At 39.1% G+C, this 13124-nt stretch overlaps 1 protein-coding gene across 3 annotated transcripts in view; it reads left to right on the forward strand.

The window, feature by feature from the left end:
* The first annotated feature begins 2242 nt into the window (after positions 1 to 2242).
* NPFR (Neuropeptide F receptor) overlaps positions 2243 to 13124 on the forward strand; it is a 67216-nt gene continuing 56334 nt past the window's right edge. For all 3 annotated transcript variants that reach the window (XR_010518403.1, XR_010518402.1, XM_065232727.1), the window contains exon 1: positions 2243 to 3072. The gene's annotated coding sequence lies outside the window, so the exon portion shown is untranslated. The remainder of the gene's footprint in view (positions 3073 to 13124) is intronic.

Below are 13124 nucleotides of genomic sequence, written 5' to 3' on the forward strand. Positions count from 1 at the left end.
CATTGATAACTTTCGATTCTTGCATTTAATCAAAAAGTGGTCTTCAGCTAAGTTGTAGCTGGGAAAATTTCTTACAAGTACATTTGAAAGCTTTAGAAGCAGACCTATATGGTGAATTATTAGATAGACATGAACAAAAATCTTGGTTTTACCATAGTAATTCCCATACAAACTTCAAATGGTTTGTGCCATCTCAGTTTCTCACCAAATGGGTTCAAATTTTGAGAAGTTATTCAGGATCCGATTTGGAATCGTTTAAGTACTGTGGAGCGAAAATTTCAAATTTTGCATCACTTTAATGGCCATGCAGATGATGCAGTGATTTTTAATCTTTTTATTTCATGTTCTGCACGGCGAATGAGAACGACTCAAATTTGAGTTTAGTGTCTACGCTTTCGACAATACCACCAAGCTTTTTATTTATAACATTGTTGAACGACGCACACACTTAATACGACACTTAATACGATTCTCTCCATTTCCCCTTAAGCAGAAAAAGCATGTGAAATCAAATGATCGTGGTATGAGCGCTTCTTATTCGCTTTTAGCCTATACATGATCCGAAGCAGTGGAGAAATCACAGGTCTGATAATCGCATCTTCCTTGGTTCGAGTCCAGTCGGCATCTTTTTTTTTCGTTATAATTATTTTCTTTCACTTATACACTTCACATTTTTCGGTCTAAAATTTTCTTGCATTGAACCGCAGCTCGGTGTATTTCATCCTCCGTTCATACGGTATCTACTAACATCCTGCGATGATGAATCCCGCATAATCGTAAGCAAATCTTACATCCACCAATTGGATGTAGGCGTGAAATTTTTTCCCAGAACCTGTACCAAATATTTGTTCATCTTTCGTTAAAATGAACATTTTCTGGATTTCTGCATACAACATAAATCGCCGTAACATTTTTTTCTAGCTACATCTGTTGCAAAAATCAGCCATTTTTTTTGATTAATTGTTTTAAAGCTACTTTTAAACTAAATCACCACTACAATTACATGAATTGATCAGTCGAATAAGATTGAACGTGTTTTGAAATGATTTTTGTACAAAATAGGCTTTAAAATTAAATTCAAAGTTTTACCAAACGTTCACTTGTTGAGATTTCAGTAAACTACAACCAAACAAGACAATACATTCTGAAAGTGTGGGTTATCTGTCAACTTTACGTCAACGGAACGTAAACATATCCATTGTGCGTGGCCCTTTAGATTATCTTCTATTGTTGCTCCTCAATTCCTGAGCTGAATTATAACACTGGATACTCCGGAACCTTGAGCACAAGTGGTTGCTTTTTCTTGGTTTTGTAAGCATATTAGCCTTCAACAACAGCTACGCTGGCTAGTTATTATTTTATTTGCTAATTAGTGCCTAGCTCGGTGCCGGGAAGCTCACAGTCCACATTCCGGAAATCCCAGAGTTTAATTAATAAAAGTTTAGAATTCCAGTAATCACTTATGAACTTCCCTTTCGCCACTACAACCCTACATTCTATCCTATACCGTATATCTTACGACCGGAACTAATCAAGCCATAAAAAGGCTTAATGGAAAATTCCCTTTTCATAGAACAAGCGTAAACACTAATATCTAAAGCGCAACTATCCGGAAAATATGCGTTCCTTTGTCGGCGAGGCATAGTGATTCGTTATCACCGTGGGAATCGTGCCGAATGGCTATCTGTATGCCAAGATTGCTGGCGCTTCGTTAGGAATTTAATTTTGAGGAAAACTAATTTAGATATATCCGCGTGCTTGCACCACCAACACAATTACTCACATAAAACAGCTTTATTGTCACGCTTTGAAAATGCCGTCGTATTTGTTGATCGGCAGAGTTATGTGTTGATTCATGGAGCAAGTTTTTATTGGGACTACCAGATTGATAGAAGGATGATTTATTCCGAAATGCCACTATGTGACGGACGAATACAGATAACCGTCAAACAGTATTTCATTCTGGTTTGAGAGACCATATGTTTTAATTCACAGCTGTAACGTATTTTTCCAAGGTGTGATCCGGTGGAATTCTGTGCGCATCTACGAAGGCGCAGGTCAAAACAAATGGTTCTTCGGATTGCTGCATAGCTGGTGCTAGTGGGCCCTAGCGGACCGACTCCAGCTTCAACAAGTGCAATAGTCAATCAGTAACGTAGGAGTAGCACACTTCAGTTTCGCGCTAGGTTCCGCCCGGTACGGATGTGCTTTCTTCTCATTTTGGAGTAGTTTGAAGTGGACTTGAAGCCGTAGAGGATTTCGGTTTGGATTTGTACCCTCGCAGCAACAGTCTCAGCGGATGAGTCGGTGCCTCAGTGTGGCTCGATTGATTGCGGGAAATCGAGGAGATAAAAGAGAAAAATCTAACACCACTGGTGACAAATGCGATTGTTATTTACGTCTTCGTTGGTAATGAGTGAGGGATAGAACTTTTGAGTTTAGATTGTATTTCGTATCCGTGAACAGCAGAACTCGTATTTGACGACCATTGGGATATAACGTGGCAGCAGAGTGTATGTTAATAGAAAAATCCGCAACGCTTCGCTATTTAGTACTACTGAACTTCGGTGGTTTATGCATTAGGCGACAATACGACGCCGACCGATGTACCTCCCACAGTGCGTGCAATTTAATATTTAGCTTCAGTGATGTGGTAGACATGGGAATTTCATAACCATGGTTTAGGAGTCTACCGTTGGAACGCAGCCTTATTTCGGAATGTGAATTTTATTGCTTGCTTATAAAAAAAAAATAATGTCACTCGAAGCAATGAAGCCGTCGAAGTCGTTGTGGTCGTGAAAAACGAGTGGAATCTCCCATCACCAGCACCAACTTCGCAGGATCAAAGTGAATTATGGGAAATCCTATATGCGATTCTACTCGTTGGCTCCCATGGGCTATATGATATATACTAGGAAAGCCGAATTCGGAAGCAACTGGAAGGAATTTTATTATCGTGTTTCTGTTGAGTGAAATAGACAAATGTTCCCGACAAGGATCTGGATTTAATAAGTGCGAGAACGTTGCCGTGGTGAAGCTGACGTGGCAGATGGATTGCAGTATTGTTTGAGGGTAAGCAATAAGCATACGTGATAGCTGTGATTTGTTGAGCGATGACGTAAATTACATCAAGACATGTTAAAGTGTATGATCCAACCAGATTCAAGCAAACCGTTGTGAACAAGTTCTTAACAATATGGAATTCATAACTTCATGTTCTTCTACTTATTATGTTTGACACGTACGAACTGCATCATTAACCCTATCCTCATTTAAGTAATTGAGAGCTTTCTAAGGATATACAGTAGACTGTTGCGAAATTTGAAATTTTCGCTCCACAATGCTATAAACTTCCATTGAGTGCACGAATATTTTGAAAATGTTATTAAATCACTTGAAAGAAGAGGAGTTGACCTTGAAATACAGTTAAAACCCGAATCAATAATGAAAAAAAATGTCTTTATTATTCAGTAGCAAAAATACCGCTCATTTTTCGGTGATTTGACGCGACTGCTCTTGGGTTAATGTTCCAAATCGGATCATGATAAGCGTCTCAACCAGGGGTTGAAACAGTTGACGTTTTTTTTACAACACTTGCTTCGTTGCCGTGCGTGAAGTCTGTTTGTATTCGTACACTCATGCTCTACCGTCGTCTCTATCACACAACACAACCGGTAGAATAAAATTCAAGCGAAATGAACATTATCGAATAACTATGACATGACATGTGTGACTTTGTTCTAATTCCGCAATTAAACCATTTCTGGTACAAAATGTTATTAGTAGGGCATCATTGCTTGCTATTTTCTGAATTCACACAAGCACAATATCAGCAGCTCTTATTATGAGAAAAACTAAAATACATACATTTGTGACTGTCTTCGATGACAGTGTCGTATGACAGAGCCTGTCATATTACATTTTAGTTTGGTACTATACTATGATAGCTTGTTTTGCAAGTGTCGGCAGTCGATTATCACAGAAAATGTGTCGACTACCGTGACCGCTTACAAGACTGGTCCCAGCATTTGAACTCGTTTGGTTAAAAACTGACTGTGCACAAACCATTTGAAAGTTGTATGGGAAATACTAGGGAGGTTCTTATAGACGCTCTCTAGGAAATACTATGGAAAATCTAAACTTTTTGTTCATTGCCTTCTACCTTTTTTTGCATTGCTCTGAGAGATTTAGCTGAAAATTGTTTTTTAAGTTAAACCATAAATTAGATAATTAAATTATTTAAGAGATGGGTAACCTTGTGAAATGTGACATAGTAGCCATATAGTCATTTCTGCTCTAGTTCAAGCGCCAATAACACCAATGTTGCCTGCTGAACAGTTGATTTAGCATAATCATAAGATAGGCAAGGAAAAAAATAAATAAATTACAAAATCTGCACAAATTTTGAAATTAACAGACTTGAATATCTAGATCACTGAGCTGAAAAAAAGTTAAAGTTTTAGTGATCCCGTCAACATCAAATAACCACTTCATTCGAGCAGTGAAAATGACTTTTACTACCACTCGAACTTCGAAATAAAACAATATTTTTAGTTTGACTATATGTTTAGTATTACTTCTGCGTGATTACCACTTTAGTCTGTTATTTGAAATTAGCATCTTCAACTAAATATTTTTAGATTTTATCTTCTAGAACTACGAGAAAAGCAAAATAGTAATTTGTTGGTCTAGATTTGTGAAATCGCTGGTAGTAAGTCACGCCAAAACTACTTGACAAATGGTCCATTTGCAACTCTTCGTGTCAGACTTTACACGCAAAATGAATGTTACCAAATCAAGCTAAGATTTTAAAAATAGTGACTTTAGTGACATTTTGGTGCAAAAAGTGACTTGAGTCTTGAAAAAAGTGACCTAGCCACTAGAAAAATACCTGCCTACCCAACTATCCCAACTATGTTGGGAATGCTATCTCTCCAGAAGAGAATCGATCAAAGTAGATAGCACCCTTTGCGATGTTCACCGAGATTTGTTAACAATGACTTCAAACGTCAATTTGACAGTCACAGGGTGACCAGTGAATTTTAATGTTGAAAGTCCCGGTTTTGCCGGTTCAAATCTAACAAAATTCCAGGTTTATAATGTTCTGTAAACATTAACTGTCATCAGAAATTTTATGCCTCTGAAAATCCCGTCGGCACCGACTGGGATTGAACTCAGGCCTTTTGGGGTGAGAGACAATCACGCTTACCACTACACCACCGGTTCCGCTCCCATGACTGAGTTGCTCAGTAAGTCATCGAGCTTTGCAAACATAAGAGGTCTCAAGCATAAAAAAAAGCTGCAAATTGATTGGTCATATTTTTTACCCTTCTTACAAAGAAGGGTATAGATATCACTTGAAAAACCGACTATCGATCCGAGGCCCGGAGGGCCGAGTGTCATATACCATTCGACTCAGCTCGACGAGATCGGAACATGTCTGTGTGTGTGTGTGTACGTGTGTATGTGTGTATGTGTGTGTGTATGTAACGAAATGAATGCGCTCACGTTTCTCAGCAACCGCTCAACCGATTTGGTGAACTGGTTCCGGAGATATGGCCGGAATAAGATCCGGTGAATATGGGCCTTCACGCTGGATTTAACGGAAAACGTATCAAAACCATCATGCGACACACAATAAGATCAATGCAAGTCGTGCTAAGTGTTCCAGACCACATTGGACACACTTGGACATGTTCCGGGTACCCCGGGGAAGTTGCTTGAATATGAATTGAATTAAAACCCATTAAATCACATTAAAATACGATGATAAGGTGATTGGTAGCCTCACCAAATAGACTACACCCGGATATATTCCGGGCACCCCCAGGCAGTGGCGTAGCGTCACTGGATGACACGGGGGTGGGGGGCTTGGTCACTGATAATGACAATAAAATAAATAAACTTGAATAAGTAAGAAGGGTCTGATCACACCATAGGTGGATAAATTCAGGTTTTTTTAATATTGGTTTACCAAAAATGAATGTTCCAATCGAGATAGGTACTTAGAAAAATTACCTAACAATCTATGTTTGCTGAGCCTGAGAACTACTGAGCAACTGCGTAATTGAATATTTTTATGGCGACCAGGCCGAACGCTATTAGACCGAATTGTAAACAGTGAGAGATTAAATTAAGAAATTGTTTAAGAAATCTGTAACTTGGTACAAATGAGATCTCGGAGTAAGAAAATAATTAAACACTCCGTAGCCTGTACCAACAGAAATCTTTAAAAAATTCCAAATTTCTAAATTTTCGAGATTTGTTAGGAGCATTAGACTATACCTTTTACCCTTCTTACAAAGAAGGGTATATATATCACTTGAAAAACCGACTATCGATCCGAGGCCGATTTTTCAATATTCTGGCCTTCTCAAAAACCAAAAAAAAATCTTCTAGGGTAGAGAACTACTTCGGCCTAATCGCCCATTTTGAGCCTATCGAGCAGAAAACATCAAATAAATCCATGACTTCAGAGCTAACAAGTCAATTATGCATTTGGTACGATACTTTAGTTAATAAGCTAGCGAACGAAGTCAATGAGAACGCTTGGTATGAAGGTTTGCACCTATTATTCCCAAAAACAAAAGGAGCGCTCCGACCGAATCAATTTTTATCATCATCCGATAGGCAAAAGTGAATTCAGTGGCGTTTCAATGGCTTTTTTCAATGCGTTAGGCCGAGTTTAGAATCCTTACGAACGGTACGTACGGAAAGCTACATAAATTTGGAAGCCATCAGTAATAATAGCATTCCGTTTAGTGCTAAACTGCGCTAGATTAAGAAAGACTAAGTGCGGGTTGTGCTTAATAGGCCGGAAATGGGGTAGTTAACCCTATTATTTTTACGCGAGAGTCCAAAGTGGTGTAAAATGCGCAAGTGGATACTCGATCGATGACTAACATAGTTTAAGACACTGAGAAACATCCCCCTTTGAATAAATATGAATTGAGAGAATTTTTACAATTTTGACATTGCTCAATGGTGCAAACGCATACGGTAGGTGTGGTGAAGACGTAATAGTTTTCTAGAATCAATCAATCGAACCAGTCATTTATTGCTTGGAGATCATATACCCCAGACTTCTACTATACGACAAGCATACACTAAGGCAAAATAACGTAAGAATTCCATAAGAACCACTTATGAATTTTATCCACAAGAAATCGGAATGAATTTCATTGATTTGCCTTATGAAAAATAATGTGAGCAAAAAATAATAACACAGACTAGAACCGAACCATAGACGATGAGGTTACGGGTCCTGTGCAGAGTTGCGACCGATCACAATCACGATCGTCAAAGAGCTGATGGTAGTAACGCTTTGTACATTCCTATCAATGTGCTCGTCGAAGCTCTCTCCATGACTATCGATCAAGTTGACGAAATAAGTAAAAAGCAACTGGTGAATGTTGTCTTCGGTTGTGATCCATCACGGATCAGGTCATTCCCGACAATCACGACACTCATCTGTGCTCGTTTTGAAGCAGTTGCTGCTATGCTTGCTTACGTGAGTGAGCCCAACAGCTTCCGTTTAAGTTTGCCTGCTTTGTTTGTAACTCACACAGTCGCGCGTGCCGAGACGAACTTGGAATGCGTAGGTATTGTTTTCATTTTTTTTCTGTCGTTTCGCTTTTTCTCATCATCGTAGTGCAGAAGTATTTACTGTTTTCGTTGTGCTTTTCATCATCAGCAGCGAGTGTAACGTTTTGCTTGTGAGCAGCAACCATTAGTATTGATTGTTTTGTTTGCCATGGCTCTACCTCTCACTGCGTGACAAAACGTTCTGTCAGCGATAGTCGGTTGATGCGTAGACAAGTGTCACGTGAGTGTCATGATATTTTGCATCACTGGTCCTGTGTATGCACCACTCGTCTGTCAACGCTTGGGAAAATGGAACGTATAAAGACTTACACTGAGTCAAATAGACCTAAGAATTTCATAAGGCTCGACTTATGAACAACATATATGAAATTTATAAGCGCGACTTATGAATGATTTTCGGGTAGCATGAGGTAGTTTTTATACGCCTTTAACCATTTCATTTTCACAAGCGTTGAAGGACAAGTGGTCAACATACGGGCCCCCTAACCTCAACGTCCATTTGCCGGTTCCAGTCTGCTCCGATTTATTATTTTTTCGTCAACATTATTTTTCATAAGGCAAATCAATGAAATTCACACTCATTTCTTATGGTTAAAATTCACAAGTGTTTCTTATGGTATTCTTACGTTCTTTTGCCTGCGTGTATAAGAGCTACCTCACGTTAGACGAAAATCTTTCATGAGTCGCGTTTTTGAAATTCATATGTGTCGTTTATAAGTGAAGCCTTATGAAATTCTTAAGTCTATTCACCCCAGTGTATAACGATCGACTCAGCTCGATGAAATCGGAAAATTATTGTGTGGATGTATGTTTATTTATTTATTTTTTCATTTATTTTGTATACGGTGCGTGTCACGATACACCAAACATTTTATTGCCATTAAAACATTGTATCTCTGTTGTTTGTTAACCAATAGTTATAACTTTTATGACTTATGAAATAACCAAAATGTCATTACTCCTCATAATTACAATTGTTCTGATACGCACTATAGTAAGGAGTTAAAAGGCCTCAAAAGTGTGACCTGCTTTATTAGTTAGTTGTTTATTAATTTATTTTAAAAGGCTCAAACGAATTAACTATTCAGAGCCGAGGCTTCTTGGGCACTATACAATACATCTTAAAACTACAGTCAAAAGGTACAACACAATAAACACTTTATCTTCCACTATGCAAAAAGTCTCCTCCATCAGAACTGGAGCCGCTTCCAGTGGTTTCATTGTATGGCAGTTACGCCATCGGGGAGCAGAGCGCTTCCATTGCAGAAATGGACGCAAAACGTGGTCAGCACTCACACACTCATCACGAAACGGTTGCTTTCCAAAGTCGACGACGCATCGACCGAAAGAACTGCTGATGAAGAACAATGAGGAGGACCACACAATGGTTGCTGCCAAGAAAACAGACGATCGCGTGGCACACATCGAGAGTGGCCTGCTTTTGTCGACAGCCGAGTGAACACTGGCCTGCTTTATTGTACTGTTAATCAACGTGTACCCCTGGCACGGTGTGGGATTCTTAACCACTTACCACTTAAAACGACTCGTTACGCTCTCCTCTAGCCTGGATTCTACCGGGATCTCGAGAAAGCACTACAGCTGTGCTCATGCACTGCTCTAGATCGCTGTTCGTCTCTCCATTTACGTTACAGCACCGATTGAATTTGCGTGAAATCTCTGAGCCGTTGGTTCCCGGTCCATGAATTGATGGGTCGATAGGTAGGGCCCAGGTGTGGGAGCTACCTCCCTGGCGTCGGTAACATTGGTACTCAGTACGGAAAACAAGATCGACGATGAAGAAAAAAAAAATCATATGCAGTTTTTCTTATTACCTAAATTTATAATAAAATTAAATGAACTAAGCAAAATAAATCCATGCAGCCGTTAAACTGTACAAGCATCGATAGCCATATCAACCTAGATAACAATAATGTGTATAAGAACTCGCGACATTAAATTAAACAACTTGTCAAGCCCTTTTCACACAAAACGAAGGACGCCCCGTAAACCAAGAGCACTATCGGAAAGGGTAGAGTTTACCTTACCTTGTTGGTTTGCGTGGGCGTACTTCGGATCACGTGAAAAAAGGTTTAACAAGTTGTTTATAAAAGTTGATTGGTCCTTTTTTAAAGTTACGCGAGCATTACGTCATGTGTTCATTTTTAGTAAACACGGTACCACTCAAATCTAATCTAATAATCTAATCTAATGCCAACACAGCCAGTTCTTGAAAGCATTCTGGAAAATAATATATATACCTACATCATTTTTCTTGTCTATTTGATAAATGTTTCACATCGAAGATGCGTCACACATATCAAAACGGCCAGGCCTACTATGCAGCATTTAAGGGGCAAGAGATTCAGAAAACATCTGGCCTGTTTAAATCGGCTATAGCGCCATTACTCGCTTTCTGACAAGTGAAAAGGGAAAGGAAAAAGAGTAGGACAAAGGGAAAAGGATTATGTAAAATCTATGAACATAAACAATATTTTTGATTTGAAATATACAATATAGAAATGCATAACGGCGGGGTGGTCACTATCCGAGTCTTGTCACTATTATCAAGTCATAAAAAGTAACAAGGACTAAAATGTGATCCTTTGATTACTGGAAAATTCTGTTTCCCTAGTTTGAAGGTATCACGACTAGGGTCCGGTGGTAGATCTTATACCAGTAATCAACGTTACTGGTTTGAAAAGATAAAAAAAATACAAAATGGAACGAACTCACCAAGTTTAGCCAATTGAACCTGAAGGCTCCCTGACACGTGTTTATGTAGAAGTCCAAATTGTAGACGACGTGTTGACGAAGATCAACATGCACTAGTCCGGTTTATGGTAGTTGCGCGGAATGTGTTCCTTCACATCCCGTAACCCTATTAGTTTTTTTTTATATAAAAATTCTAATAAGCTTAAGTCTCAGAATCGTTCTAAAAGCTAATTACTGCGTTTGTAACAGAGTAATTCGTAGGTTGCATACTGGCAACTGTCATGTATCTACTTTAACGTTCTTATTCTAATTTCTTAAGGAAAACTATTTGGGAGTGAATAGCTTTCCATTCAGAATTCAGAACAGGAAAAGCATGAAAATAGCCATTATGGCCAGCCCCATCTTCTCCGTTACGGGGAAGGATATTGTTGGTGTACCATCTACTTAACGAGAGGCCAGCGACTCACCGACGCCCCCATATATGCTACGGAGTTGGGCCAAGATTCGCTTAAGCAGGCGATGCGACATTAGGAATTGTTTTATTTTGGAGGAGCTTGGGAGTAAACCCACGATCTTCTACTCAGTAAGCAGCCACCAATCTTGCCAAGCTCCTCAATTTAAACCCTGGGACATAATCTGGTAAAGTTTTTATGAATAATAATATAATTATAATGCAAACAAATGAAATAAAAAGGAAGTCCACCTCTTCGTGAGTCTTAAGATCCATGGTTCTCGCAAATGGAGCTCCATCTCTTTGATCCTGATAATAACAAAATCAGTATCCTGTTGCTCTGGCCTCGGGAAGAAGTGCTTCGGAATAAACGCACCGTCATTGCAACATTGTCGATGAACCTCCAGATGTTGGCTCACGATCCCCGTTCCGATCAGTTCTAACTGTTCCACTCTCAGATTCAAACATTCCAATACGCAAAAAAAAAACACGGTGCCGCTCAAATGCTAATTTTTTTGTGAGTTCACTACGTGCATTGCTCAATTAAACCGTGTTTGTTTTCAAACTGACAGATGTATCTGTTCGCCGAAGTGAGACAACAAACTGCGTGAAATTTATTGGGTTTGGTATTGGTAGCATGAAGATTTATAATCTCACCCCTCGATCGTCCGAATAGTGATACCCATAACGATCTCACAAAATTGTCCCATGGTAGTGACGAGTTAGTACACTCGTACTTCTGTATCCTGTCAAAAGGTTAGTACACCTTTTTCCTCTGTTCGGGACATAAATCCACTGCGACCAGTTATTTGATCTATTGTGGTTTACCCTGTGTCCTTAGTTTAGTGCATGTCGTATTACTCCATTTCTATTGAGAAATGAAGAAGTAATCGGTTTTGAGACGCGATGATCCTTTGTCAGTCAAAAATTGATTTCTTCGCAACAAAATCAAGCAATTACACCGATAATAACCATGCATCAGAATCCTAGTCTTAACCAATTCAAACTAGAGAACAGCGAATAAAAAATTAGAAATCACGTTGGAGAAAAATAGCTACTCAACTCATTTTTTCCTTATTTCCTTATCCAAGCCATGTCATGTCACTATGAACAAGGCATAACAAGTAAAAGGGACTGTTCCTTTAATTACTAAACCAATCCTGTTTCCCTAGTTTAAAGTAGATCGGACTAGGCTTCAGTGGTAGAAAGGTTTGAGCAAATGTTGGAGTGCTCCCTTCAATGTCGAAATCCCACATCGATATTGATGTTGATGGTTACCCACAGGGCGAGGTGATTAATTCCAATAGCCCAATGTCCATTCGGTATAAGAGGAGTCCATCCATTTGTTTATCAGGAGAAATATATCAATTCAAAGATTACTTAAAACACTGATTTATTCAAAACACAGAACATTCTATTGACAATTTATTTTACATATTTACTATACAAAATATTGGATACATGGTTCCTTCTTGACCGCCTGCTTCGACGGGATGATCCATTCTGGTTAAGTATTAAAATTTCTGGTCACAAGTTGGCAGAGTTATCATCGGCCTTGATGACGTATATTTCAGGATCACTACTCTGTCTGTGATGTAACCATCTCTTCCAACCCCAGCTATTGACGTAGCAAGGGATGCTGTATTGGGTGGGTGATGCTAGTTCCAAACAGTAATAATAACATTTAGCTACTATTTCAAATAAGCCTAGAAATTGTTATTTTAAAAGCATTTTACTGTTTTGGAACTCACAACCTTAGAAATTGTGCACCGAAATTTATATCACATCTCCGATAGAGGAATATTTTTTTGTTTTTGCTTATACTTTTACATTTGTCAGCTCACGCAACAAGTAGAATATTGTTGAATCCATTAAATTTGGGTAAGAGTGGGTGTGACCAAACCCGATTATTCAATAGTTAAGCCTTCAATCAGGTGTCCATATTACCCCCACTGTTCGTCTTACCTTGAACACCCCTATACGAATTAAAAGCGGATCGAAATGCAAACGCGTCCACGCTCGAAGACAATTCGCGGCGAAAAAAGGTACGCAACATCGTCGGTTCAAAAACACCATAGTCATAGTCCATGTCTCGTGGATGGTCTTATCAACGTTTTGCGGAGCATCCATAATGCGTGTTTGGATGTCTCTACTGGTGTCATTATCGGCGGTCACCAGTGAGCCTAGATACAAGAACTCGTTGACCATCTCGATTTCATCACCGTCAATCTGAACTCGTGGTGGGAGGCTTATATTATCTTCGCATGAACCTCTTCCTGTCCTGTATTTTGTCTTCGATGTCACGAGTTAAATTCGATTGGCCTTTAGTCTGATATACGTTTTCGCTGTCATCTCA

The sequence above is a fragment of the Ochlerotatus camptorhynchus genome, unplaced genomic scaffold, assembly GCF_037179485.1.
Source record: "Ochlerotatus camptorhynchus isolate MF236.1 unplaced genomic scaffold, CSIRO-AGI_Acam_v1.1 ptg000371l, whole genome shotgun sequence".
Classification (NCBI taxonomy): domain Eukaryota; kingdom Metazoa; phylum Arthropoda; class Insecta; order Diptera; family Culicidae; genus Ochlerotatus; species Ochlerotatus camptorhynchus.